Here is a 26064-nt window from a genome sequence, read left to right as displayed (position 1 = left end):
TTGTTATTTGTGAATTCAAAACACATTCATATCAAATGTATTAAAATTGAAAAACAATGTTAACCATTTTACATTTAGTGGTTTGATATTCTGGTCATCCAACGGTTAATCGGTCAACCGATTAACCATTGACAACACTAATGTAAATTAAATGAGAACCGAAAAAAAGTGATAAATACGAATAGAAACGTAAAGAAATGTAAAGACAAAAAAAACCCTGAACCTTTTGACAATACGAGCTCCAATCAAAATGCGGAGTAATGTGTAGTCTACAAGCTGGTAAGCTGTTTTACATTAGACACCAACTGTATCGTGTAGCAGTCATAGCATGGAATTGGAAAAGATCCACCGATTGCTAACTGTTCAGTGGTGTGCTCATATATGTCATACATTAATTCATTTGAAAATAACTTTGCTTTCAATTTTGATATTTTTTGCAAAGTGAAATAACACCCCAGTTGGACAAACTGTTTGCCATCCATACAAAGCAATCGGGAAGAACATGCTGTATTAAGCGGGATTTGTCAACAATTTTGACTTCGTAAGTACATTATACATTTATGGGAAGATGGGAATAGGTGATCGTCCGATGAGATTTATAGACCTAAAGTACACAAAAACTATCAAAACATGTCATAAGGTCTTGTTTTATGTGACTTATCGGTTGTTATATCATTCATTGCAAGATGTTCCGTTAATGTGTAAGTGTGTGGCCGTATTGATGTACCTTCAGATGTAGGCGACAAGTAATTGGCTTATCTTTATATTCAAAGGGATTTTTATATTTAAATTGATTGTTGATGGCTTATTACATCATACGTTTAGGCTTCATTCACGAGTTCTAGTTGGCAGTTTTGTCTTGTCAGGTGGGGAAAGTATGTCTTCAATAGAAGAAAATGACCAAACCATTAAAACCTAAAAATTACGGACGTTAAAATTTGGAAGGAGATGGCGCTATAAAAATATATAAATCTGTTCCGATTGAATGTAAAATCGTATGATACAATGTGAAGTACACAAATGAACAATGACACACTGATAATGTAAGGCGTAATACAGTACAATGTACTTATATTTGATTGTAACTGAACATTTACCATGTTCACCAATGCTATCATTTAACCTAGGATAGTCTAAGAAACCGATTTAATAGAATTATTTCCAATAGGATAATAAGTGGTATAAAAATACTTGTAAACAACATAAAAATTAAAATTAAATCAAAACAGACAATCCAAGAATTAGACAGGTTCAAATGAATTCAAGGTATTTTATGTTATACAGAAAAAGAATAAATCAAGTTTGATTAAATTGAAAGTCATAAACAACAGATTTAAAGGGCTTTCAAATATGTTAAATTGTTCCAGTCCTTAATAGCATTATAATAAAACGTTTTAGTTTCTTAACCTATTATTAAAAGACAGAAAATGCAATTGTTCTAAAACATTTATATAACGAAAAGTAGATGTGGTTTGTTTGCCAATGAAACAACTATCCACCAGATTTAAATGAATTTGATATAAGCACATATAGGTGATCGTATGGCCACGAACGGTGAGTTTCAACTAGACCGGTTAGATATTTATAAAAGACCCCGACATGACATCTAGCATATGTGTACCACATTAACCATAAAGAACATCCGCAATTCGATCATTGACTTTTTCCTCTTTTTGATTGTTTCCGGTAATAAAAGCACCTCATTTTTCTTTCATATTTTAGAATTTCTATGGATAAGCATATCTTATCGAAGTCTGCACGAGGTGTTTAAACATCAGTAACATAAGTTAATTATACTGGTATTTTATGGAACTTTTCATTTATATCTTTTACTTTTCTTTTTTTTTTTAAGAACTTTATACTACATTTTGTCTAATTCAAAAAAAAAATGATTTCAATTAAGGCCCTCCTCCCCTCCATGTACTTAAATTTAATTATTTTTTTCTATAGTTAAGCTTTTTTTTGTTCTTTTGGATTTCTTTTGTTCTGTTTTGTTTTATTGTTTTATGTTCTGTTCTGTTTTATTGTTTTTTGTTCTGTTCTGTTTTGTAATTGTAACACAACATCGTCTCCCAGATTTCCTAAATTTACGATTTCATTCCCCAAATAAATATTGAATGGAATTCGAGAAAATCCTATTTGAAGAAGAATCAATATGTTTGTAGCACGAAGCCATTTTATGTTATCTTTTTTTTTTTACTTTTTATACACGACAAAAGCAGTGAATCATACCATTGTTGCCTGTTAGAGAAACGTTTAAATCCGCTGCATTTGTATGCACCTGTCCTAAGTCAGGAGCCTGTTGATCAGTGGTTGTCGTTTGTTGATGTGGTTCATAAGTGTTTCTCGTTTCTCGTTGGTTTTCCTGTTTGAATTGTTTTTCACTAGTCATTTTGGGGCCCTTTATAGCTTGCTGTTCGGTGTGAGCCAAGGCTCCGTGTTAAAGGCCGTACTTTGACCTATAATTGTTTTCTTTTTACAGATTGTGACTTGGATGGAGAGTTGTCTCATTGGCACTCATACCCCATCTTCTTATTTATACAGACTTTCCAAAAAGGTAAACACAATATAAATAGATATACAATTTCCCTAACTTGCTCGCACTCTTCAATAAACGAAGGTGTAAATTAATGCTAAAGACGGTTATACATAGACACATATGGAGTTGAAGATCGTACGATGACCTACACTTGTTAACTTCTACGTCATTTTGTCTCTGGTGGGGAGTAACTAAATTGGCAAACATACCACATCTTCTTACTTTTATATTCACACTTAACACATTTAAAGCTAAATACGTTTACTATATATTTTAAATAGCCTGTTATTCAGTTGAGGCAAATAGGAAATACCATAATATTATGAAATGTCATAATTTAATTGAAATATAGGATCAAAGTGGAGTTGTCTCGCTTAGACGCTTCTTGTCAAAACGGACATGGGAGATAACAACTTTTGCCTTGAAAGGAAGACAACTCATTATTATAATAAGTTTAAATTTAAAATAGAAATTTGTATAACAAGCTCCCATTTTCCTATGCTGTTTACGTTTCTTCATTTTCTAATTAACTCATGTATTTTGAAATACAAATAAATTGTATTTAATATTTTAATCTTCAACTAAATTATGGGGAATTCATGTTTTTAAATGTTTAATTTCGTTGTCCCATACGCATAAAATGTGTCATTGCATGTTTTTTTTATGTGTAATCCTTTCACCCTAGTCCTATTGGTGAAATTCACCATTAATGTAACAGAACAGTCTGTGTTTAATAAATTCATTATTATTTAAGGAATGACTGTAATATTATTTCTGTTTATGACGAAATAACTTCAAAGATGTGGTACACCCTGAATAACTCACGTAGCGGGTTATTGGAAAGTGTGCACCACATTTTTGATGTTATTTCGAAAAAACAGAAAAATATATTACATTCTTTCTTTATAATTTAATTCAAAATACTACTTTTTAGGGAGTAAATCATGAAAAAAAACCGTTTCATGACGTCACGGTCACATAACAAAATAATGTCTATTAGCTGAAAGACAAAAACTTTCAGCTAATCAAAAGACGTGGTACATCAAAAAAAAATTATTTCCAAATAAGAATTAAATATTTTCATTGTTATAGCCTTTTTTTTTCCGAAAAATATATATTGATTTCTCTCTTTTTTTTTTCTTACTTGAGAAAATATTACTATGTCATTTGTAAAATAATGCTTATGGTTATTCTATCTTTATTTTAACTGCAGCATTTGATTGTTGATGAAATGATGTTATTTACGATCACCACTTCATTGACAAATATACAGATAAGTATCTTTACAGTATATTTAAAAAAAAACTTTCTCGTCGTCCTGTCAGTGTTATATAATATAATATTTTGATACCAAGATATATCATGTTTCTATTTAGTTTATATCTAGTATTGAACAATCAAATCCTCACCCTAAATATTTGCCACTGGATATTAAAAAATAAATATTCACCAATCACTGAAACTTAGTGACTTAGGAAGAATAAATAGAAGCCGAATGCCTAAGTTGAACTTAAAAATTAAAAAATTAAACAGAAAATAGTTTGTTTTACAACCGATGTTCAATAATTAAAAGTTATTTAACACAATTAATAGCATGTCGGAAAAATCGAGAAATTTACATTTAGGAATTTATTAATTTGGGTTCGAACTACAGGTATTATTATACCCAAGGAGTAGATAAATCAAACTTGACTAAATATTATTTAAAGTCGGATGTAATGCACAAGAAAGTAGCATTTTATTTTTTTTACGTTTTTATCAGTCTACGACATAGCAAATCATGCATGTGGAGGTCAGTTGCGAATTTATGTACAGTTTATATATTCTGTAAACAAATTATAGACCGCAAATTATGCCAAACCACAGAAACATGTTTCTAAAAAAACACTGTAAAATCTGTTAGAAATCTAAATCGGGAGATAAACAATCGAGTTCCTTACAAAAAACTGATAACTATGACAATAATTATTACGTTCTGTCAATAGCCTGTGTACAAATCAACATGAACATTTCTATGCCATTGATGCGGATCTGACATTACAACACTGACAATCTACACAGTTGAAAAGTTATTCTTTGCATCATAGCAAAATACTGATCCCAACATGGTGGACATTGGCTATCCGACAAAGAAAAAAATCCACTAAACACTTATAAAAACAAAATAAATTTTAAGAAAAAAAAAAGAATTGAGACTTGCTTCTTGTTTTTTCATTCACAAATGATTCTGTGACGGTAACAGCAATGCCCATAATAGTTCATGCATACGTTAGTATACAGAAAATCTTAGAAGTTTACAGATGAAATTTGTAGAATTATGGGTGGAAGTCAATTAATTGAAACAAAGAATATTTATACATTCCATTCTTTTTAATAGCACACGCTCATGAAGATAGAAACACATTTTGTAAATAACCTATTGTTATTGGGGAAAATCTGTACTCAGCATAAATTGATCGGAGACAATTTTTTCACTACGTTCCAGTTAAATTGCAAACTATTTGTACATTTAAATGCGTATTATGTGCATATTTCTACATGCATGTGTCAGATATTTTCATAAGAAAAAAAATCATAAAATGATTTTTAACTTTTGCTTAAGTTAACGTAGGTTTAAACTTAAAAGTATTGACTAAATTCAGTTACATCAGTTAAAAACAGAGAATAAGGAAGGTCATGATGTCTCATCAAGGCAATCCCACCTCAGGATATCACGTATTGATGACTTCTGACCAGACAGAATACATTATCTTTATCAAATTGCTATTTCAAGCTACTTACAATAACAGAACTACTCATGATTAATCAGAAAAAATCAGAAAAAGATCTGAAAAATTCAGTACTGCCATAAGGGGAAAAAAAGGGGGTGATGGGGCGTCATTTTCTGTCGATTACGGGTAGAGCATGGCATCATTTGTATCAGATACTTTGGTAACGGGTTTGTTAAATTTTCATATTTTGATTTCATTCATTTTAATTTAAGTTAGAGAATTAAATAATTCGCTGTCATTTCAGAAAAAAAAAAAAAACAATTTGAAAAAGGTTTCCAACAAGAAGGACAAAAAAAGACAAATACGTATGAACAAGGGACCCATATCTTATTCTTTCTTCATATGCATAATTGCGGTTCGGCAACACAATGGAGTAAAATGCATAAATCTTTGCGGAAATAGTCACAAGATATTTAATAATCAAATTACAATTTAAAATGTAAAATATAGTAATTTGGAATACGATTTTCTTTGGTTCACATCTGTTTGTTGGTAATTTTATCGGCAAGCACCTGCTGGGAGAGATGTATTTCCTGATAATTTAACAAAATGTATACATAACCAGTGACACAGTTCCAATGCTTACTGCTAACTGCGGTTCTATAGAGTAGTATAATATACTATATTGGAATAGGAAAAAACTTAAAAGAAATAAGATTTGAAGATATACATGAACTGCTTAAAATAATTCATATGGTTTTTATTTGAAATGTTAATACTACGCATTTTTCTAAATGACAATTTGTCTACACACAATGTTTATAAGTGTTTATATGTTTGCAGATTCAGATTAAACATTTTATTCAAGTCTCACCACTTGTATAACATGAAATATTCAAATACACGTATGAAGCATAGCGAGTGAATAGATATTAAAAACAATTAATCAACGAAAACATATATTTGGAGATAAAATAGTAATGCGACAGCAGACCAACAAATCGAACAAGAACACAATACAAAATAAAGTAAAAAAAGAGTTTTAACACCATCCCATAAGATGTTTCAATAGGTTTTGAAGACTAGAAAAATGCTGAAGATTAAACATACAATATAGTTATCACTCATTATCCCGAACTGAACTTGACTGCAAAAAAAACCTGTACGTGTCAAGGAAGACGTATCAAAACACTGTACCTTAATACCAACTACATGTATCCACTTAATCTCATTTATAGTCTTATTTATAAGTTTTCGACTATAGTTACTAATTTGTCAATGAAGGAAAACGTGTTCCTCATCATCTAACTATTTTACAAACTTTACCATCCCTATCATGCCTATGTTCTTCTGGGATTTTTGTTAGACCTACTGACAGTAAACAGACAAAGGCATTATTTCCTTTAAACGTTTCTTAAGCTACATTACAAATTTAACTGTTTTTCCATCCATGTACTACATATGTGTTCATATACTTTAACCGTATATGTATACAATTTATTCAGTCATCTATGCTTAGTTTGATTATAACAGTTAAGTTGGACCGTATCCGATTTACGATATGAAAATAAGATGTGGTATGATAGCCAACTCTCCACCAGAGACCAAATAACGTAGAAGTTACAACTATATGTCACCATACAGCCTTCAACAATGAGCAAAACCCATAGCGCATGGTAAGCCACACAAAACACCGAAATGATAAATATAACACAGTTCAAACGAGAAAACGAGAAAACTAACGGCCTTAAGCAATTTGAAATTGAACTCGTCGTATCGGTCTCGGAGAAACAAGAATTAATTTTCTTTTCATCATGTTCTTGGCATGTTATTCTGGCAATGTTTGCAACATTACACTATTCCATCATTTACTTAAACGGATATGATATAATACATCTGTGTTTAAGTATATAATTTAAAAGCAAGTGATATGTCTTGTCTTTCAGATTAAGGCTAAATAAACTATCACTGTTTATTATAACATTACCTCCCCTGGTGTGACTGACAGAAAAAAATGACTGTATAATATGTGGCATGCAGTTGTCAAAACATATTATTTTGTCAAATAATAAGAAAAAAAAAATCAAAATGAAAATATATATAGTAAAACTGACATGTCCGGTCAAATGACTCTGTATCATGAGGATTATAAGACCGTATGTATTACGTGTTAACCGCATATAAAGATGAATTATTTTCACATTTTCACGATAAATTTATTAGTTCAGTCTAAAGTTTATTTTTTATTTAGTTTCAAATGCATTTAGGTATACAAATATATATATATATATATATACAAGTCTTAATTGAAAACAACGTTCAAACCTATGATTGCGTTGGATAAAAACCGCAATTTTTATACGGGTGCATGCAAAACAAATTTCTTGGTAGAGGGGTCTAAATACAGCAGAAACAACATTTTCCAAAAGACCAAATGAGTGAAAAAGTATATTTTAACAAAACGCATTTGCCTGGCAGGTCGAACAACAAATGTCCTTAAACCCTGCTGTAAGATGTAACAAAATAGATCTTTTTAATTTATTACCAAACAGAAAAGATGGTATACCGCAAACATGAGATGCAAAAGTTTGTACACCATATCCGAATTTCGACAATTAATGTCTCTTCAGTGATGTTGGGAATCGAAACGGTATTTGGAAGGCCATATAATTTACCTCAATTTAGGATAGACTCTTGAATTTTGAAAGAGTCAAAATAGGATGAACGGATCATATAAACCCGAAGGCAAATATAATACAAGCCCAAACGAAAAATATAAACAAGGCTAAATTGAATACAACGTTCAAACATATGATTGCGTTGGATAAAAACGGCAATTTTATACGTGTGCATGCAAAACAAATTTCTTTGTAGAGGGGTCTAAATACAGCACAAACAACATTTTCTAAAATATATATATGTATCAGTCTAAAGTTTATTTTTTATTCAATTTCAAATGCATTCAGGTATACAAATATATATATATATATAACAAACTCAAATATGATTGGAAGTCTTTATGAATGATGATACAGGGGACATACACCAAGAGTTCATATACGTATCTTTTTATCACACCCTAAAACATATCCTGTTGTTCAGTAGTTGTCGTTTGTTGGTGTGATTCATAGGTGTTTCTAGTTTCTCGTTTTTTATATAGAATAGATCGTTGGTTTTCCTGTCTGAACTGTTTTACACTAGTCATGTTGGCGATCTTTATATCTTGCTGTTCCGTGTGAGCTAAGGCTCCGTGTTGAAGGCCTTTGACCTATAATTGTTATTTTTTATACTTTGTGACTTGAATGGAGAGTTGCCTCATTGGCACTCATACCACATCTTCTTATTTATATCTTTTAAAGTTTTGGAGCCTATTCGTGTAACCAGCAATATACTGCAATCTTCTTTATTTAACTTAGAAAAATTGTCCTAGAAGTGATTGATTTGAGATTCCAAATGTATTCTTTATATCAATAAAATGTTTTCTCTGTGTTGTCGTCCCAAAACGTGTGGAATATTTGCCAATGGACGTTAAACAATCAGCAAACAATAAGCTTATGTCTGTCAACATACATATTTTACAAGAAAGTACTTTTCCATACAACATTAAACTTTATTGAAAAGGATTTTTTAATAACAATTCAAAAAAGAGTTCAACACATATCATATAAGTTAGATTATGGTAAACATTTACCAGAAGATGGAAAGTTATATCTCGATCATTGGGGTTTGGTCAATTCTTGCTTACTGGATATATAGTTGAGATGAAATTGCATCCCATTGCTATATCCTATTTATATAAAAAAAACTACCCATTCTAGCGTTCGTGTGTCCATCCATTTATATTTTGTAAGAAGAGTTTCCCAACCCATGTATGAATGTCGGGTTTAGAGATGTTCACTAAACTAAATGCCAATGCGTTTGCCAGTTTCCTTTATTAGACCAGGGGATCTTACCGTCATTGGACTTTGCCGTATACTCTTGCTATGGGCTCACGAAGTCTTATAGGGTGTCGCTATTTTCTTGTAGCAGGTTCCTATAGCTAGTTTATGTTGGAACTTTGAAAGGCAATTTGACAATGTGTTTGTTCCATACGCGTATGGTCGGACCAGATGAATATTACACTTGTTTGATTATTAACGGGCTGGACCATATGAGTATTTAGACCATATAGGTATTTTTCGGGAATACATATCTCATTCTATGAACTAATACAGCACAGATTATTATCTGAATTCTTTTATCTTTAACATATTGTGTGACTATTGGTGTATCTGTTATCTTTATTTGCTTAGAGTCAATTCAAATCGCCTTAATACTGCCGATATTCGCCCGTAAGTGACATTACATGCAGTAGGGCCATTGGTCTTTTTTCTGTTTTCCTGGTTTTTAATTGTTATTTCTGCTTATTTTCTTGAGACTGATGTATTCTTGCTCTTATTAATATTATCTTACTGTCATTGTAAGATCGTATATATAGGATCAAGAACAAATGAACAAAAATCATTTAGAAATATGAATGAATTAATAATTTATTAAAAACAAATTTAAACACCAAAAGAGATTAAAAAAAAGAAGACATCTACATGTATAGTGTTCAAAGACTAAAGTGCATGTGAGTTAAGCAATTTTCTTATTGTTTTAATGTTCATTTAGATATTTCTTGAATGAACTGTAATTTTTCTAAATGAATTGTAAATTTTCCAAAGTCGACAGATTGCGATTCTTATGGAAAAATTGATAATGGCCACTTAAAAATTATTTCACTATAATTTTTACTCCAAGTAATATTAACTTTATTAAATTAATCATGCAACAGTGGCTACAGTATGATTGAATATGTCGAAATTTAATTTTTGACTTATGTTGTTCACCTTTTTAACATTGATCGTGTTAATTACCCGGACCATACACGTATCGTCGGACCATATGAGTATATACGCAGATGGTCCAAATACTCATATGGTCCGGAACATATATAACAAGCTTGTTTAAGGTAAAGGTGAAGGTTAGTACCTATTAAAACGTTTAAACACCCTGCATTTGTTTGCACCTGTCCTAGGTCAGGAACATAATGTTCAGTGGTTGTCGTTTGCTGGTGTGGTTCATAAGTGTTTCTCGTTTCTGATTTTTATATAGATTAGACCGTTGGTTTTCCCGTTTGAATGGTTTTACACTAGTAATTTTTGGGGCCCTTTATAGCTTGCTGTGCGGTGTGAGCTAAGGCTCCGTGTTGAAGACCGTACTTTGACCTATAATGGTTTACGTTTACAAATTGTGACTTGGATGGAGAGTTGTCTCATTGGCACTCATAACACATCTTCTTATATCTATTGATTTTACTTCTGTCATTATTATAACAGATCAACGTCTAAAATATGAAAAAAAAATATGTTTAATCTTATCAGATGGTGAAGGTATATCCTATTTTGAAACACTTTTCCAACTGTCCCCCCTCCCCCTCAATTCAATTTGTTAATGTGATCAATTACGAGATGTTCTGAAGTCTTTCCGAACGAATATCTGTGGTTTAGCATTGATAGTAGAAACCTAAAATCCGATACAAAAATATCTAAACGCTGTGTTCTTTTTATATTTCCCCAATGGACTTCTGTTCTCTGGCAATAAAAAATGTTCAAATGTCAAAAGGACAAATTTGCTTATAAACACTTCATCTTTAGAAAATTTATTCAATTTTAAAATAGTCGTCTATATCTGTCATAATTCAGAACCTGTCATAATCCAATAGAAACCCTTCAAAAGAATACACGAATCCAAATGCTTTTTACCAGAGATACCGCTATGAATATAGAAAGATGCGAGAACAGAGGGCTATGTGATTAATAAACAATTTTGATGTTCTAATGATATCGTTAGGTACCAACCTTCATTTATTTTTTTACTTGGTGTGTACGCTGAAGCAATACTAGGATTGATAGTAGATGGATTTACGTCCAGTGTCAAAAATGTCATGCATGTACAGGATACGATATCCTGCATATGTTGTTTTACAAAGAAATGGCTGATCTGTGTGAAGGTTAAGAATTGGAGTGCCACTGAAGCACTAGAGTACTGATAATGATCGATAGACATTTTTTTCTAGCAACAGGTCACCAGCAGGTAAACCAACCCCTGAAGGGCTCTTACGCATGCAAAGAGCGTGGCACCATAGACATGAAGCATCCGTTTTAAGGTCCAAGTTCCAATCGAACGTAGCTGCGTATTTATACACCCAGCACATTTAAACTGACGTCCATCTCAAGCAAAGGTTTTGATACGAGAACGTAAGACGTCCAGAAGATTTAGTTCAGAAAATAGTGTAAACAAAATCGATTGCTTATCAGGAAATATTAACACTAATCGGAAATTTAAGACACTAGGCAATTTCAAACACGGACTTAAGTCCGATTGAAACATTGAAGAGGGGCCTGATGGGGGGGGGGGGGGGGGGGGGGGGGGGGGGGGGGGGGGGGTCTCATGACGATTCACGAGTTGATTTTTTTGTCAATCACAATTCACAGAAAATAAATTTCCATGATCACGGATCACGAAAATATAAAAAAAAAAAAATCTGTAGAAAAACGGATCACGATAGCGAAAATGCGCCGATCACGAAGAACGAAAATAACCCATCAGGCCCCTCATTAAATGCCTCGAAAATGTATATGTACATATACTTGCACACATTGACACGTTCTCAATATAAAAACACTAATACCCTTTCATTGAACATTTTATAAATGTACATGTAGCATACTGTTTGAAAGCGCCAAACATACATTTGTATATATTTAGCGTACGGTCTCGAACTATGAGCAATACCAGTACAGTATAGTTTACTGTAAAATTAAGACACCGGTACGACATAATGTGAAATATACTTTTCAAAAGAGCAAACTTACGATCAAATATATGTTAAAAACTATAAAAAAAAAAAGCAATTAACGACCACTGCTAGTTTGGGACAGGCATAATAAAGAATATAGCAGGGTTAATCATATTTGGAACGCTTAATCCTCCCCCAACCAGTGACAGTCGTGTTGTGACAGTACTCTTTTCATGCTTTTGGTTTAAAATATATCATATTCTATAAGCCACTATACAGTATGAGTTTTCCTCAATGTTGATGGCCGTGGTGTTGACTATAATTGCATACATGCACTTCAGTTGTCTCATTAGCAATAATACCACATCTCCTTATTTTTATATATCTAATATAAACTAGCTTTGTTTCAAGCTCGTCAGAAGTTTTCTTGAATACATGTAATGTTTAATAAATGAGGTTAACCAATCAAGTCACTGACATTTTCATTCCGATGACGTTTTCATTTGGTCATTAAATACCCATGTATTTTAGAACGTTTCTTTAAACAGGTTGGATGGTAAAGGGTCTAGAATAGTTACCAGTTTATTGTTACTTGTGTTTATTGTTACTTGTGTTTATTGTTCCTTGTGTTTATTGTTCCTTGTGTTTATTGTTCCTTGTGTTTATTGTTCCTTGTGTTTATTGTTACTTGTGTTTATTGTTCCTTGTGTTTATTGTTACTTGTGTTTTTTGTTACTTGTGTTTATTGTTTTTATTAGCCTTAACTAAATGGCTCGTATAGTCTTGCGAAGCATTTGAAGGACTGAAAAAAACACAAGTATATATTATATATATATATATGTGTATTGGTCCTCAGAAGGCATAATATGTAGATCATCACGGTCGAAACTGGTTTAATTACAAAGACTTTTAATTAATAGATAATCAAACACATATTTTGTGCTTCAGTAAAAAGCATGACAATTATGAAAGGCTAATTTTTTTTTCATTTGAAAGAAAAGTACTAAGTGTATGGTAATTATGCAAGTACAAAAATGTTCTTTGTTACCTTCAATATTTTTTCTCTACATTAACTTCCATGCATATGTATGCAGCATATTTTTCATATACCAAGTTTTTATGATTTCTGGAATCAGTTTGTTTCTGATATGGCGGAATATGCGCTATGATTTCTTAAAGTTGCAGTCATTCTTTGAATGAATATAGCTTGTAAGGTAATTTAAGGCCACATCAATTTGATTTCTTGATCTTCGGGCTTTTGGCCAAACTATTAAAGAACACAAATCCATGTTTGCCATTGAACTCGACGTCACCATGTGCTTAACTCCATAACACACAAAGCATTCTAACTTTTCTTTACTCTTATATTATCATTAAACATTTTAAGGATTTTATATTATTAGAATGCCAAACTAAATTGGTGTTGTTAAATTTTATAGTTATTTTCTGAGATAACGAAATGTCAGTGACGGTCATGAAGTAGCTAAGCATTTTTATAGTATTTATGGGCTATACAACTTTTTACACATTCAAAAAGATGTGTCATTTGTTTTCAAGTCCGTATTTAAATAGAATACCAAACAATATTTCTTTTTAACTCTAAACATGAAGAGATCATGATGACATTTTTTTAAAACTTTCTCCCATATTTTGTGACGGTCCTAGTTCCTGGAGTTTTCAGTATTTTAACATAGTTCGTGTTTCCGCATTTACAAATTTATTGAAGCTGGTCCCCCTTCCAATTTTATGATATATACTAGTATGTAGCTGTTTACATTAGAACTGTTAATCATATATGCACAAAAAGAAATGTCATAAGATGTGGGAACGTTTTCGTGATTAATTCATCACCATATTTTCATCATATGCTATTAGATAGACGTTTTTCGTGTCAATACCAATCAAACACTATCCAGTTACGATTATCTTCTTATTTATTGATACCGAAATTACGATTATCATTTTTGCGAGTTACGATTATAATCCCGAATTTTTCGACGGCAATTTTCTAAGCGCTTAGACAATTATAGTGCACCGTTACGATTCAAATATGATGTAATGGTATAGAAAAACCTTGCAGCTGAGTAACTCTTGACAACAACGGGCTACATTTGAGAAAGATGACTGAAAAGATTTTACCTATTTCTGCCGTCACCATATTGGGATCGTCGTAATTCCAGTTACGATTATCAGTTTAACACCAGTGATCTATTAACTGAGTGTATAGTTAATCTGCAATCTGCCCCTTTGTCATTTTTTTTGTCATTGAGTTACTGTCTTGTTAATGCATACGCAATTTTTCTTTTTATTCGTTTTAAAGTCTGTCATTGATGACATTTTATTTTCATAATATTTGCTTAATATAAAGGGACGACCATTTGATTTTCTGTTGGGGTATAGGAGGATTAAGAAAATGATAAACCTGGCTTGGTATGAGCTGAAAATAAAGAACTTTGCACAAGACGGACTGAAAATATTTTTTCTGCAGCACAGAATGCTTGAAACTAATGTAAAAAAAATTGTCGTCCCCTCTCTGTAAGTGTCCAAATAGAAAAGTATTATTTAACAATTCTCTCTCTCTTGAAAAGGATATACGGTTGCCTATAGCCATCAACAAGTATGTCCACTGTTGATAAACATAGAATATAAGGGTTAAAGGCAGTTCTTGGTTATTATATCAAAAACTTAAGCAGTTAGAGCAAATCAAAAACTAAAGCAGTTAGAGCAAATCTGACACAGATAGAATTGATCAGCAGGTCTGTCTCTGAAGGAATTTTCAGAAAAAGCATACAACTCATTGCCTCTGAAAAGTCGATTTCATGATATTTTTTGCAGAAACTAAGAAAAAGAGCAACAATGTATAGCAAAAATGTTCAGCAAAATAAGATATTCAAATAAGTCACAGGATTTATATCGTCGACCCCGGAGAGAATTTATTGCCCTTGAAAAAAATCATCTTTCAAAGCAACATCCTCCCTATAGAAGTTATTTCCCCTGAATGATGATTTCATCCAGTTTTTACATGTTTATCAAAAACTACAGGAGTAAGAAAAATTTGAAAATCAAAAATGTTCAGCAAAATAAGATATTCAAATAAGTCACAGGATTTATATCGTCGACCCCGGAGAGAATTTATTGCCCTTGAAAAAAAATCATCTTTCAAAGCAACATCCTCCCTATAGAAGTTATTTCCCCTGAATGATGATTTCATCCAGTTTTTACATGTTTATCAAAAACTACAGGAGTAAGAAAAATTTGAAAATCAAAAAGATCAGTAAAATAAGATCTACCACTTAGTCAACATGGCCGAATTGAAACACTAACTATAGGATGTATTGTCATTACAAGATGAGTTATGTCTCTGCCAAAACTGGTAAGCAGAAAAAAATATCATCATTAAAAGAGTTACAAAAATGCCACTACGTAAATAAGATATACGAAAAATGCAAACATAACTGATGGCAATGAAGAAAAAATAAATATCAAAATGGCATATTTTTTACCAGGTTAGCGATTCAGGCTCTTTGGAGCCTCTTGTTTAAGATTAATTTTCGAGATATTTCTTTTTTTCTTTTCAAAAACAATTACAAAAGGCAATAAGCTAATAAGGAGCAATCACAATATTATAAGTTCATAAAGGCAAACAACCCAAGGACTAAAAGTACAAAAAGGCCAACAGCAAACAAAACACTACACAAAAAAAACCCTCTTGATCAATCAACAAGAAACCTACTATAAAAATTGGAACGAATTTAGGTGCCCCGGAAGTGTCAAAATTTTTTTTATTCTTGTCCGTGAACACATCGTATTACTAATTTTAGATGTCGATAACGGAAGCCATAATCGAGAATGCACAATAATATTGTAGCGGATTATTAGACGTATCAGGTCTTAACGTAAGTCATTGCCGAATTCATAAACCAAATGGTAACTTTAAATGTTAAATACATGACCAAATATTAAAACATAACTGAAAACATAAAACTCAAGACAGACAAGACCATTACTGGAAGAGACACTGACATTTATTTTTTTATCAAACATTCAAAAAAGAAAACTTAAGCAGAAACAATACAAACCTATAAAAAAAATTGTAAATGTGCATCAGATGCAACAGTATATTGGAAGCGCAGCAATTAACCCTCCAGGGCTTTATGAATTGTTCAAAAATAACTTGAATTTTATGGTATCATTTCATTAGAATCTGCCATAGTATAAATACCTTGGTATTACACTTCAATCAAGTCTAAAATGGGACAAATTTTTAAAAAAAAAAGGTTGTCTGTTTCTTTCATTTACTTGCCATTCGAAATGCATACAACTTTAACACGCTTGTTTAACTTGTACTAAAAGTAGTCTTTTTCCGAAATTATATTGAATGTAAAATAAGGACACAGTTGTAAAGAATGCACGTGTAGTATGCTGGGGTTAATTCCACCGTTCCATCTTTTGATTTCAATTACATATACTATATTCTTTAAGTATTTATTGATCCTATGCGAATGATATTTTCAATTAAGAGCTCATTTATTTATTTGACATTTGCTAGCATGTTGCACTGCCCCAGGTTAGGAAGTGGGCTGTTCACTCACATGCAGGTTTAACCCCGCCATATTCTTTATGTGCCTTTCCCAAGTTAGGAGCCTGTAATTCAGTGGTTGTCGTTGGTTCATGTCTGTCATATTCGTTTTTCGTAAATTGCATTGTTATAAATTAGGCCGTCATTTTTCTCGTTTGAATTTCGTTTGTTTCACATTTTTCATGTCGGAACCTTTTGTAGCTGTCATTGTTGAAGGCCGTACGATGACCTATAACTGCTTTTGTATTCGTCATTCGAACTCTACATGGTTGATACTTGTCTGTAGGGATACCATATGCATGACAGTAATGTTATTGTGTGCATGGCTTGTATGTAGTAGTGTTCGTCTTTTTCATATATTATATAAAAAACTCTAAAGTCGGTAAGAACCCTTATTGCATCATTAACACCAAAATGTACCTGCCAACAAGCATTGATTTACTGTTCAAATACTTAACATTAAACAAAATTCTTTAAATTAAATAACCTCATTTACATTAAACAACCTTCCTTACATAAACAACTTCTCCTTTACACCAAACAACATTCTCCTTTACATCAAACAACCTTATCCTTTACACCAAACAATCTTCTCCTTTACATCAAACAACCTTCTCCTTAACATCAAACAACCTTCTCCTTTACATCAAACAACCTTCTCCTTTATATGAAACAACCTTCTCCTTTGAATTAAACCACCTTCTCATTTTCATTATACAACCTTCTTCACATTAAACAACCTCCTCCTTTACATTAAACAACCGTCTCCTTTACATTAAACAACTGTCTCTTTTACATTAAACAACTGTCACCTTTACATTTTAAAAACAACTTACTTACATTAAACGATTTATTTTATTTATAAATTAAACAACATACTCCTTTACACTAAAAAAACCTTTTATATTAAACAACCTTCTTCTTTACATAGAACAACATTCTTTCTCCTTTACAAAGAACAATATTCATTCTCCTTTACATAGAACAACATTCATTCTCCTTTACATAGAATAACATTCATTCTCCTTTACATAGAACAACATTCATTCTCCTTTACATAGAACAACATTCATTCTCCTTTACATAGAACAACATTCGTTCTCCTTTACATAGAACAACATTCATTCTCCTTTACATAGAACAACATTCATTCTCCTTGACATAGAACAACATTTATTCTCCTTGACATAGAACAACATTCATTCTCCTTTACATAGAACAATATTCATTCTCCTTTACATAGAACAACATGCATTCTCCTTTACATAGAACAATATTTATTCTCCTTTACATAGAACAACATTCATTCTCCTTGACATAGAACAACATTCATTCTCCTTTACATAGAACAACATTCATTCTCCTTGACATAGAACAACATTCATTCTCCTTTACATAGAAAAACATTCATTCTCCTTTACATAGAACAACATTCATTCTCCTTTACATAGAAAAACATTCATTCTCCTTTGCATAGAACAATATTCATTCTTCTTTTCATAGAACAACATTCATTCTCCTTTACATAGAACAACATTCATTCTCCTTTACATAGAACAACATTCATTCTCCTTTACATAGAACAACATTCATTCTCCTTTACAGAGAAAAACATTCATTCTCCTTTGCATAGAACAACATTCATTCTTCTTTTCATAGAACAACATTCATTCTCCTTTACATAGAACAACATTCATTCTCCTTTACATAGAAAAACATTCATTCTCCTTTACATAGAACAACATTCATTCTCCTTTACATAGAAAAACATTCATTCTCCTTTGCATAGAACAATATTCATTTTCCTTTTCATAGAACAACATTCATTCTCCTTTACATAGAACAATATTCATTCTCCTTTGCATAGAACAATATTCATTCTTCTTTTCATAGAACAACATTCATTCTCCTTTACATAGAACAACATTCATTCTTCTTTTCATAGATCAACATTCATTCTCCTTTACATAGAACAACATTCATTCTCCTTTACATAGAACAACATTCATTCTCCTTTACATAGAACAATATTCATTCTCCTTTACATCAAACAGCATTCATTTTCCTTGACATAGAACAACATTCATTCTCCTTTACATAGAATAACATTCATTCTCCTTTACATAGAACAACATTCATTCTCCTTTACATAGAACAGCATTCTTTCTCCTTTACATAGAACAACATTCATTCTCCTTTACATAGAACAACATTCATTCTCCTTTACGTAGAACAACATTCATTCTCCTTTACATAGAACAACATTCATTCTCCTTTACATAGAACAACATTCCTTCTCCTTTACATAGAACAACATTCATTCTCCTTTACATCAAACAACCTATTCCTTTACACCAAACAACCTTCTCCTTTACATTAAACAACCTTCTTCTTTACATCAAACAACCTTCTCCTTTACATCAAACAACCTTCTCCTTTACATCAAACAACCTTCTCCTTTACATCAAACAACATTCTCCTTTACATTAAACAACCTTTTCATTTTCATTATACAACCTTCTTCACATTAAACAACCGTCTCTACATTGAACAACCGTCTCTACATTAAACAACCGTCTCTACATTAAACAACCGTCTCCTTTACATTTCAAAAACAACTTTCTTTTAAATTAGATAAAAAAAATATTTTTTTTATTTATTAACTAAACAAAACAAACTCTTTTACAATAGAAGAACCCTTTTACATTAAACAACCTTATTAACATTAAACAACCGTCTCCTTTGCATAGAACAATATTCCTTCTTCTTTACATTTAACAACACTCTTTACATAAACCATCCGCCTCCTTTACAAAAACAACCTTCCTTCGCCTTTACATTAAACAACCTTCTTTACATAAACCAACCGTCTCCTTTACATAGAACAACCTTCCTTCGCCTTTACATTAAACAACCTTCTTTACATAAACCAACCGTCTCCTTTACATAGAACAACCTTCATTCTCCTTTAAATTAAACAACCTTCTTTAGATAAACCATTCGTCTCCTTTACATAGAACAACCTTCCTTCTCCTTTACATTAAAAAAACTTCTTCACATAAACCAACCGTCTCCTTTACATAGAACAACATTCATTCTCTTTTAAATTAAACAGCCTTTTTTTTACATTAACCATCCTTCTCCTTTACATAGAACAACATGCATTCTCATTTACATTAACCAACCGTCTCCTTTACATAGAACAACATTCATTCTCTTTTAAATTAAACAGCCTTTTTTTTTACATTAACCATCCTTCTCCTTTACATAGAACAACATTCATTTTCCTTTACATAGAACAACCTTCTTTACATTAAACAACCGTCTCCTTTACATAGAACACCATTCATTCTCCTTTACAATATATACGAATTGTGGAGGTCTTGAATAATATAAATATGGAGCTCAATAATCATTAAGGATATCACGAAACAACATTCTACTTTACAATAACAATAAAAATAAGGAGATGTGGTATGATTACCAATGAGACAACTACTAACCAGAGTTCTAATAATTGGATATAAGCAATTATAGGTCACCGTATGGCCTTCAGTAATGAGAAAAATCTAAAGTGATACCGTATAGTCGGATATAAAAGACCCCGACATATCATTGTGAAACAGTTCAAACGAGAAAACCAATGGTCTAATTTATAACAAAACAATTTATAAAAAACAAATATAACAGACATAAACCAGCGACAACCACCATTTCTCCTCTACGTTAAACAACACAATCTTTTAAATCAAGCAATTTAATTATTCCTTTAAATTAAATAAAACAACATTCTTCTTTACATTAAACACCATTCTTACATTAAACAACATGCTACTTTACATTACACAACCTTCTCCTTTATTAAACAACATGCTTCTTTACATTACACAACCTTCTTCTTTATTAAACAACATTCTCTTTTACATTAAACAACCTTCTCCTTTACATTAAACAACCTCTCTACCAGTTGATTTTGATTTCACACAAGTACAAAAAGAACATTCACCCTCATACACATCCTCCACTCAAAACTTGACGTACTGTTGATATAAATATGTATCAAAGGATAATATTATAACAGGTAATAAAACATTTCGGCGCTGATCGCTTTCTCTCCAGTCAATGTAGACTGATCCAAGTTCTGAATGGTTTGATTGCGTGAACCCCTGAGGGTTCACGCAGTATATATTGGACGACCTCCGTAGTCTTTCGGAACACCAGAAGTCTTTTCGGAATACATCTGTTCTTTCTATGGCCACCTTTGATATTCAGAATACAGCTTCTATTCGGACTACATGCGCAATAGCTTATTAATCGACCTATTGAATATGCATTAGCATTTTAAAGTTGCTATAGAGATATGTGTTTAGTTTTAATTAGAGTCGCATATGTAAATAAATTTATTCTGATGCAAGCTGTGTTAATAATATAGATTTTAAAACTGCCTAATTTTCAAACAACCTTCATCCATAGTTATTTAAATGTGAGTTGCACGCAAATATAAGCTGCTTATATTTACATTACCTATATGCGTAGTTATTTTAATTAGAGTCACACGTTGATACCGGCTGTGTTCGGATATAAAATAAGATTTCATGTAAACAATTGCAATATTTTGAAACTATTTTGCGTATTTAAGATTCGTTAAAACTGAAATTAAAAAAGAAGTCCATCTAGCATTTCATTTAAGATTCTACATCTAGGGAAGATGTACAAAACAAGGAATTTCATTTTTTTTAATACTGAAATTAAAAGGAAGTCTTTCTTGCATTTTAATAAAATTTTACGTCTAGGAAAGGTGTAAAAATTGAGGATTAAAAAAAAAAAATCGTTTATTTAAAATAACGATAAAATCAATTATGAAAGTACATTTCAGTTTTTATTTTAATTAAAATTGCAAAATGAAATAGTTACAGTAATTTATTTTTGTTTAAATATTGCAACATTAATTCCATTTTGTTGAAATTACAAATCAGATTGTTATAGGTACCTCTGGATCCTTTTTCGTTATTAAAATGTGAATAGGTAGAAATTAAATTTCATAAAAAATAAATGAAATCTAAAATATATTTAAAAAAAATACATTTGATCATGCAGATGCATGTAAGATATGAAAATGAAATGACTATTTAGGAAGATTAATTAAATTGCCGCGTAAATTACGATCGATAACATCAAAGTTAATCATGCATGCAATATTAGCAGACTACACAGGGTCAACGATAAGATATCAAATGTCTATTTATATACACCGAGTGATGATAGATGCAGGCAGAGATAAGAAAACGAATTTCTTTTTATAGTAATTAAGGCTCATGTTCGTCAAAATATAAAAAACAAATAATATATATTTCTTTAAGACGACAGGATGATGAATATTCGGTTTTAATCTGATAAATATACTAAATTGTAAAATAGTTTTTAGGAGACTTTGAAATTTGTTTATTTATGAATTTGCAGTGTATATAATGTGCGAATCCTGAAATACCATTTTCACTGTATCCGTTATGAATTTCTAATGTAGAATTATAAATAAACACACTACAAATTAATTGTTTTCGAAAAAAATAAGAAATAAGATATAATATGTTCTGTTTTTATAAATTCATGATATAGGTATGAGATGCGGACGGGTTTTCATCGCGCCTACAGCCATCCAGTTGTAAAATTGATACACAAATAGATAAATATTAAGAATAATAGTTGACGAACAGAGCGCGCAAGAGATTTAAAAGCAGCAGTTAAGTTTCATTGGCAGAACAATGTTCCTTTTAACATGATTATTAATGTTGTATAACTTAAAACCGGTTTTGTTATTCAGCTTGATGATATAGAATTAAATTCCACTATGCTGTCTTCGTTATGCGATTCATGTTTACTGTCGAATAATGATACTTTATTTCATTTTCACTGTAGGGGCGATTCATTTCTATTGTACATGCGATGCATTTTCACGGAAGGAAATTAATTAATTTTCATCATATAACGTTTTAATTCAGCCGACTCTCTAACAAAATTTATGAAGTCAGAAGGATTGATTATATGTGACCCGCCACGACATTTCCAGGCTTATGGAGTAAGACCATATCATTGTGAGAAAAACGCTGTTAACTTAATATGATGAGCCACTTCCAGGCTTATGAGGGTACATTGTCTAAAATTTGCTTTTTGTATATTTATCTAGAACATTCTGAAGCAAAAAATTCTGTCATGTTATTATGATCTATTTTTTTGTAATAACAATGAAACGAGTCATTTCGAATACCGACATGATAATGAGACTGTTCGATGACGATTTTTTCATTATCGAAGACATTATTTATAAAATACAAAATTATTGTATTTTATTGGCGCTTAGTAATCTCCAACAGCGTATTTGAATTAAAATTTAAAACAAATTAAATTTATAACATTACAAACAGTTCTTAGCTCTATTTTAGAAAATGTAATTCAAACTTGTTAAAATGAAGTAAGTATAAAATTTGTCAAAGAAAGCTTTTAGAATTCCTTTTTTTTTTAATTTGTCTTTTAATTAGATTTATGATGCATGTCTCTATACAAAGTATGCGACGCGTAGAAGTTTGTAAGTAGTTGTTCTCATATATGCATTAAATACGGTGCATTTATTATGGACATATTTTAAACTCCATTTATAAAAATCTATAGAGCAGAGAATTTTGATTTTTTGTATCAATTTAAAATGATGATTCAAATATTTTTCACTTCAAACGATAACGTAAAACTTCTTCAGAACTTATATATGATGTATTATATTCTAGTCAACAAAAGAACCGATACACAAGTTTGAACTTCAATTTATCATAAAATATAATAAATAGGAAAAACTGTTAAATTATCCAATGAAAAACATTCATTTGCAAAGCAAATGCACATGATTAAAAGAATCTGACCAAATTGGAAAGTGAAAAAATACCGTGTTATTGAACACAGGGGTCAAATTCATTTTGCGGAAAAAAATGACAAAAGTCGGCACTTAATTTCGAAGATGAGAATTAAATATTTAAATATCTGCAAAGGCATTAAAAATTTTAAGCAGACCATGTTTAAGTTTAAAGTTTTAAGTTCTAATATCGAATTCTGAATTTTGGGGTGAAAATACGATTTTTAAAATAACAAAAATTGCAAAAAAATAAATTCGCGTATTTGCCTTAAATCAATGGTTTTGATAAGAAAATAACACTCTGTAAATATTAGACCAATTGGAAAATTATTTAACTTGTTACAGTGTATCCAATTTCATTATATATGGAAAATACATTGCCTTGTATCGTTTTTTTTGTTGACTAGATTAATTCTGTTTCAGCGAAAGAGAAGCCAAGGTAAAGTGTTTATCTCTTCTTCACAAATACGTATACAATTGAATCTCGATATTTATCATGTTTATAATAGTTAACGGCGTTTTTCTAACAATGACGTTCTACCTCAATAAGCCTGGAAATGTCAATAAATTCCGTAAAAATAGCATGTATTGCTAATATAGTCAACTCTATTTTCTCTAATAATTTGTCCAGATCCAGATCTTTATGTAGGATAGAATTTGTCCTTTCATACATGTATGACACGCCATCATTGAATACATATATCTTGGACAGTAAAGCCAATCCACGTCACCGAAAAAGCAAAGTTTTCGGTTTCGGTCTAAATCTACATCACATACTAATAAAACGTCATTAGAGCTGTTTTCCTAATGCTTGTAGTGTAAAGGTGTGGTTGGCTTGCTTGCTTTGTTTGTATGAATGTTTGCTTTAGCATTGTAATTAAGATTGTGCAAACATTTATACAAATAAAGCAAGCAAGCCAACCAAACCTTTAAATTACAAGCATTAGGAAAAAACTCTAATGGATGCATCTTAGATAACAAAGAGCGTTCACAAAACGATCTTCATTTCACGATTGAGTGAGTGGTACGTTTTCATCTCGCACAAACAATTGCCTTACATTTGACGCTTAGATGATTGGACAATTGATATTTCTAATGCCATTGTGAATACATAAAAAGTAAAATCACAAAAATACCGAACTCCGAGGAAAATTCAAAACGGAAAGTCCCTAATCAAATGGAAAAATCAAAAGCTCAAACACATCAAACGAATGGATAACAACTGTCATATTCCTGACTTGGTACAGGCATCTTCTTATGTAGAAATGGTGGAGTAAACCTGGTTTTATAGCTAGCTAAACATCTCACTTGTATGACAGTCGCATAAAATTCCATTATATTGACAACGATTTGTGAACAAAACAAACAGACATAATAGGTAAAAATTAATGTCAAAATAGGGGTACAACAGTCAACATTGTGTTATAAGAATACATAAATTTGCCATAGCACAATAACACAATGACGGGATGTATAAGTACCGAGCAACGTCAAATGAATATCACCAAAAATAGACTAACAGTAAAAGTAATATTCAAAAAGACAATTAAAAAAATACTATAACACGTTATTCAGATGATAAACAACGTCTGTACCCAGAATCTATACTTCAAGACCATCGTGTGTTATTTGTGAAGTTGATACAAAATATTTATCAACAAGGTCTTGGTACCTTCCGATGAACATTTTTAGAAAAAGGACGAGATGTTCTATGACATACCCCTGGTTCATCAACTTTCTGCTCAGATACTGGTGACGTTTTACAAAGTCTGAGTACATTTTATACAGTAAAGAAAGTTCGAGCAACCTTAATTTATGTATAAATTTCTTATAAATCGTTGTTACAAATAAGCAAATACGTAATTGTAAGAATACACGGATATATTGAATACAATTGATTGTTACATGTTTAAATAGTTATATATAACGGGGTATACCCGCCGTATAGTTGATTCCGGACGTTAATCGCGGCATCGCGAAGCGATGTTGGTAGATAGACCGTCCTAATATTTTCACCAAAGACTAATTGACGTACTGTTTAGTTAAGTATTCAATGTTTATGAAAACAAAGTTTACTGCTCCTGACAGCATTGTATATTACATGAACACCCTGTGACTATTTTAAAAAGACAGGTCTATGAATTACTTGTAAACATCGCGAAACAAACACTCTGTGTAACTCAAGCTTGATTAAACTACAAATAGAACATAGTTGGTTGGCTCTTACACTAAATACGACAGTGTATTTTGTGATATGTTGTTGTTTGAGATACATAATGCGAATGAGAAACCCGTTGTTTTATTTTATTTGCAGACATTTACTTGAAAAACTGACCTCAGAATTTTGGCATTGTACGATTCATTCACCGTTCGTTGTACATTCTTGTACTGTTCGTTGTGCAAAAGCCTATCAATATGATAGAAATATGTATGGTACGGCGTGACAAATTTTGAAAGCTTTTTTTAAGCGAGAACTAAAACTTTTCAAGGAAAATTCGCCATAAAAATACG

This window comes from Mytilus californianus, unplaced genomic scaffold (assembly GCF_021869535.1).
Source record: "Mytilus californianus isolate M0D057914Y unplaced genomic scaffold, xbMytCali1.0.p SCAF_8, whole genome shotgun sequence".
Taxonomy (NCBI): Eukaryota; Metazoa; Mollusca; class Bivalvia; order Mytilida; family Mytilidae; genus Mytilus; species Mytilus californianus.
This window is presented reverse-complemented; position numbering follows the sequence as displayed.